This window comes from Mirounga angustirostris, unplaced genomic scaffold (assembly GCF_029215605.1).
Source record: "Mirounga angustirostris isolate CCGP_5_RB_7025 unplaced genomic scaffold, mMirAng1.0.hap1 SCAF_4, whole genome shotgun sequence".
NCBI lineage: Eukaryota > Metazoa > Chordata > Mammalia > Carnivora > Phocidae > Mirounga > Mirounga angustirostris.
Window position 1 is genome coordinate 98,887,551 of NW_026991712.1, and position 6,038 is coordinate 98,893,588.

The 6,038-nt window shown below is 49.3% G+C and overlaps 1 pseudogene; it reads left to right on the forward strand.

The window, feature by feature from the left end:
• The first annotated feature begins 510 nt into the window (after positions 1–510).
• Positions 511–3,429, forward strand: LOC123860286 (L-lactate dehydrogenase B chain-like; annotated as a pseudogene).
• Positions 3,430–6,038: the final 2,609 nt, after the last annotated feature.

Consider the following 6,038-nt stretch of genomic DNA (forward strand, 5'->3'; position numbering starts at 1 on the left):
AGTCTGCTTCTCCCTCTCCTCCCTGCTTCTGCTCTCTCTCACTATTTCTGTCTCTCTCCAATAAATAAATAAAATCTTAAAATATATATATATGTATATATATATATGACACAAATTCTTCAACCCTCTTTGTTAAGAGGTAGGGGGATCTATGACCGCTCCACTTGAACCTGGGCAGTCTTCAACTATAATGTGACTTCTAAGGCTAGGGTGTAGAGGTTTCTATCTAGTTCTCCAAGAACTCTTGCTCTTAGAGCCCTGAGCCTCCATAAAGCAGTCTAACTCCCCTGAGGCCACAGAACTGGAGAGGTGTCCTGGTACAAGCCTGGCCGAGCCTAGTCTTCCAGTCAAGCACCGGGTAAGTGAAGATGCCTCCAGATCATTCAACCACCAACAATCTGAGTCACCCTCAGTCATTGGAGTCTTAGCTGAGGCCCCAGCCTGTAGAGCAGAGAGACAAGCCACCCTCCCGGTGTTCTGTCCAAATTCCCCAGCATTCCTCGCCGACACATGGAATCTGTGAGGATAATGAAATGGTTAATGTCTTATAGCACTAAATGTCAGGGTGGTTTGTTATGCAGTAATAGATCACTGGAACCAAACTAAGACCTAGAAAACTCCCCCACCCCTTCCTGCAGGCTCCAAGCCAGAGGTGGCAATGACCTAGCCTCAACTATGCAGATGACAGCTCCTAGGGATGACAGAGCCATAGAATGGGAGGAACCCAGGTCCCTAAAGACCAGGGGGGACACTGCTGCTGGCTGATAAGAAAAACTCGCCTCAAGGGTTACATGAGAAAGGAATGAATGTCTTTATTCCTTCGCCAAACAAACAAAACAAAGATAGAGCAGAGGGCAAGGCAGACATGGTCTCTGACCTCTGGGAACTTCTGTCTTTGACTGGAGAGGAAGCTGGAGGGACGGGTCACAACTCCAGATGAAGCCTCCAAGATGATACAACTGGTTATTTAATGGCAGGTGAAATACGTTCTAGGCAGAGATACACAGGAAGCTGTAAAAACAACTCACAGGACTCCGACCCAGTGTGGGCGGACGTGGAAGGTAGCCCTGAGGAAGTGATGCTTGACCAGAAGGGTGAGTAAAAATTAAGTAGGATGGTAGAGAAGGAGGAGGGGAAGACTGTTCTGGCAACACAGAAGTGGGCAGAGCACGTGCCAAGACTCCTAGTCAGGGGGATGGTGCGTTTGAGAAACTGGAAGAAAAAACAAGTCAATGTGAGCCTTGTGGGTCAAGCTATGGGTCAGATATGATCTCTAAGAAATGAGAATTCACAGGGTAATTCCAGCCGGAGACTCAGCCTCTGGAAGCGGTGTGGGGAGCAGACGGGGGGCAGGGAGCAGCGGGGGAGCTGATGGAGACCCCATCCATGGTGGGGGCTGTGGCGATAAACAGGGTGATCAAGTTTGAGAGACATTTGGGAGGTGGTTGATAGGACTTAGGGGGCAAGGGAACTCACTGAGAGAGAAGTCAGGGATGAAACACCAGTGAGATGATGTCTGGTCTGTGAGTAAACTGTAATGTCAGAGCCAGAGGAAATCTAGGCATGACCAAGTTCAAAGGCAGCTCAGAGCAAGAGAAAGGGGGTCGGATTTGTAAGTGGGGGCCTTTGAGCAAATCACCTTGCTCAGGACCACTTAAGCATAAGGGCAAGGGCTGTGTTCATTCGTTCATTCAAAACACATGGTGAGGGGCGCCTGGGTGGCTCAGTCAGTTAAACATCTGCCTTCGGCTCAGGTCATGATCCCGGGGTCCTGGGATCAAGCCCCACATCGGGCTCCCTGCTCTATGGGGGGAACCTGCTTCTCCCTCTCCCTCTGCCTGCCACACCCCTGCTTGTGCTCTCTCTGTCAAATAAATAAAATCTTAAAAAAAAAAAACACACAAAAAACCATGGTGAGTGGTGCAAGAACTGTGCAATAAATAAGATGCAAGCAAAAAGTACGTGGTGTGTTAGTGACAGGGCTAAGGAGAACAAATAGAGTGGGGAAAGGGAGAGAAAGGGGAGTTAAATTTTTAGCTAGGATATTCAAAGTCTACACTTATGAGAAGGGTGCATCCAGATTCTGTGGAATCTGAGGGGGGTCTCCTTTAGACAAAGTATTAAAATATCTTATTTTTGCAAATGGCACAAAGATACGTGACAATCTGAATCAATTTCTAGGGCCTTGCACGGGATGGTGTGAGTGAGGGGGCCCAGAGCAGAGCTTCAGGAGTTTCTCAGTAATCCACCTCTGCTCATGAGTAATAGGGCTGGGGGAGGGGAGGAGTGTGACTGTGGGTGTCACAAACAGAACCTGCTTCTGTGACTTGCAGCAAGTCATTCAATTACTCTGACCCCCAATTTCCTGATCTGTAGATGAGGAAAATAATATCATGACCTTATAAGATTTTTAAGGAGTAAATAAGGGCATATCAGTGAAGATCCTGACTCATAGTAATACATGGTAGCCAGAAGAAGAGGCAATTGTCCTAAACAATAAAATCATTGTAGCAGGTGTTGGATAAGTTGGTATGGCACGTGCCATCGGCATTCTGGGAACCTCTCTGGCTGACGAACTTGCCCTTGTGGATGTTTTGGAAGATAAACTCCAAAGAGAAATGAGGCATCTCAGGCGGGAGCTCACTTCTTCAGACGCCAAAAACTGTGGCAGATAAAGATTACTCTGTGACTGCCAATTCTAAGATTGTGATGGAAAATGCAGGAGTCTGCCAGCAAGAGGAAGAGAGTCGTCTCAATCTGGAGCAGAGGAATGTTAATGTCTTCAAATTCATTATTCTCCAGATCATCAAGTACAGTCCCAGTTGCATCATAATTATATTTCCCAGCCCAGTGGATTCTCACATTCTCACATATGTTACCTGGAAACTAATCGGATTCCCTGAGCACCATGTGATGGGAAGTGAGTGTAATCTGGAATCTGCTAGATTTCACCATCTTATGGCTGAAAAACTTGGCATTCATCCCAGCAGCTGCCGAGTTTGGGGAGAACCTAGTGTCTCAAGTGAGGCTCTATGGAGTGGAGTGAATGTGGCAGGTGTTTCTTTCTAGGAACTGAATCCAGAAACGGGAAGGGACCGTGGTAATGAAAATTAGAAGGAAGTACATAAGATGGTGACCGGAAGGGTAGAGCCATCAAGCCAGAAGGATATACCTGCTGGGCTATTGGGTAAGCGTAGCTGATCTCATTGAATCCATGTTGAAAATCTATCCAGGATTCATTCCATGTCAGGGATGGTGAAGGGAATTCATGGCATTGAGAACGAAGTCTTCCTGAGCCTTCCACGTATCCTGAGTGCTCAGGGGTTAACCAGCATTATCAACCAGAAGCTGAAGGCTGACCAAGTTGCTCAACTCAAGAAAAGTGCAGATACCCTGGGGGACATCCAGAAGGGCCTAAAAGATCTGTGACTTCTGGGTTCTAGGCTACAGAAATTTAAAAACTCCAAAGTAGTTAACCATGAGTCTCTAGTTTTTAACCATGTACATGGATTATAGTTTGCTTTTTATCTTCCTAGATATGTGAATTTGGGCTCACAGAATCAAAGCCCACGCTTGGTTTAATGCTTGCAGTATGAGCCCTTGAACAAACAAAATTAACTATTGGGGTGAAAAAAGAAGAAAAGAAAAAAGAAAGAAAAGAAAGAAAGGGGGGGGAGGGGGCTCAGGCAGGCCTGCGAATGTGGCCAGATCCTTCACTGCCTCAGCTGCCGCTTCTCCAGCTATCACACGGAAGGCAGGACAGTCCTAACGCCACCGCACAAGTCAGTTGTAAGGACATGATATGCAGGCGTGGACAGAGCCCAAGGCCACTGCTCCTGCCTTCTTCCTCTCCCAGTCAGACCCATGTTCCGGGACCTGTACCCAGGAGAGGATGGGCTGTGACAGCCTTGGGCACCCGGTGACCGAAAGCTCCCCCCAGGTCCTGGGTGTGTGGCTGGTACAGCAAATGGTTTCAGGCGTACAACAAAGCAAGCTCAGCCCATGGTGGGTGCTGGTGACGTTCGATGACTTAAAACAATTAAACCCATAATCAGAGGGTGCTCTGACTCGGCTGCTGTGGGTTTGCTTGCCCACGAGTCACAATCATCTTGCTGGGAGTGTGCATCAGCCGTTAGCCCTCAAAGTTCTGTTGCTAAGAGATTATGAACCAAATGATGTTTCCAAAAAATAACCACTACAGGATGTTCCAGGAGGGAGCCATAATAACAGCCCAAACAGAACGGATATGCTGTTATTGATAAATCCCTATAAAGAGCCAAGGAATGGGACGGCTGGGGGTAGCCTGGCCATGCACATCCTATGTAACTGTCTGGCTTGCCAAGGTTTTAAATATAACAAAATACAGTTATCCATGAAAACTGTAAGGGAGGGGCGCCTGGGTGGCTCAGTTGGTTAAGCGACTGCCTTCGGCTCAGGTAGTGATCCTGGAGTCCCGGGATCGAGTCCCGCATCGGGCTCCCTGCTCAGCAGGGAGTCTGCTTCTCCCTCTGACCCTCCTCCCTCTCATGCTCTCTGTCTCTCATTCTCTCTCTCGCAAATAAATAAAATCTTAAAAAAAAAAAATTAAAAAAAAAAAAGAAAACTGTAAGGGATATAATATAAAGTCCTCATGATTCCAAAAGTTCTTTCATCAACCAAGATGTGTCGGTTGGAGGCCTGTTTTTCACCTATCCCATGCATGTTTACAGCAATCTCAGCCACATTTAATAGCAGAAAGCCCCTACGTCTAACACAGCTGTAACCACCCCTTGGTGACGCAGTGCCTGTGTAACAATTGATGAAGTGATTTCATGCAGTCGCTTGCAGCCGCCTCCACTTTTGCTCTGTTGCTGGGGTAACAGGAACCAGGCAACTAACAGAAGCCCAGGTTAGAACAGGACAGGTTCCATCACAGGAAGTCCACAAAAAGGGCACTTGAGAGAAACCGATTGTCATGTGGCACCTAGAACTGTTCTGCCCGTGCAGTTTTCCTGGGAAGATGCGGTCATTCTGCCCTGGGTCCTCACTGGAGAAAGGCTCCAGGGTCAGCCCCAGGGGATCTCTATCAGGCAGGTGCATTAATGCAAAGTAGCATGATACCAGCCTGACAAATCCCTTCCTGCCACCCCGCACCTCCTCCCCTCCCAATCCCCCATCAGCCCCCCTATGCTTTCTCTCTGGCCAGGCCCCTGACCACAGTGGCCGAATGGTGACATTTTACCTCGCTGGGGCAGGTAGTGGAGGGCACGTTGTGGTGTTCTTCCCTCTCGTTTAACAGGTGAAGGAGCCGAGGTCCAGAGAGACAAAGCGAGGTGTCAAGGTCAGGCAGCTAGTAAGTCAGGAGGCAGACCCCTTTATGGGGTTGTTACGAGGAATGCACGAGATTAGACAGTTAAACGTGGTCCGCAGGGTGTGTGGGAGACCCTTGATGGCAGCCATGGTCACAGCTCTTGCGATATCATCATGGGCTCCCTGCCATGATTCTCACCACCGCCAGCCCCCACTCCTGCTCAGGACCTGGGGTGCAGGTGGGCAGGCGGCTGGTGCCAGCTGGAGTGCCATTGTAGTCCCTGGTGGTGACCAGCCAGGGTCAGGAGGGCGTCCAGTGACGACAGGACACATTTCCCAGGGTTCCTGGTAACAAATCCTTAATTTTTCAGAAGGGGGGCTCAAGGAGTGGAGAAACAGCTTTGTGGGTTTCTGTGCCTGTCTAAACACATGTGCTTCCAACTGGCTCCCTCAGGCTGGAATTCCCCAGTGCCCAACCCGGCAACCTCCACTGCCCGGTGCCCCCCGCCCTGAAGCCTGCAGGCACTTCTGCCCTTGGCCAGAGGCTCCCCCGGGCCTTAATAGCAGGCTGCTTCCTCCCCCTGGAATGGCGAGGAGCTAGCCAGGGTGGGGTGCCTCCCTAATCCATCTGAAAGTTGCTCCTCTGAGAGTCTTAAAACCTCAGCCCAGAGAAGGACCACTAGGGAGGGCGGGAACCGGACAGACAAGGCTGAGGCGGAGGGTCATGAATTCACCAGCCCTGCCACTTG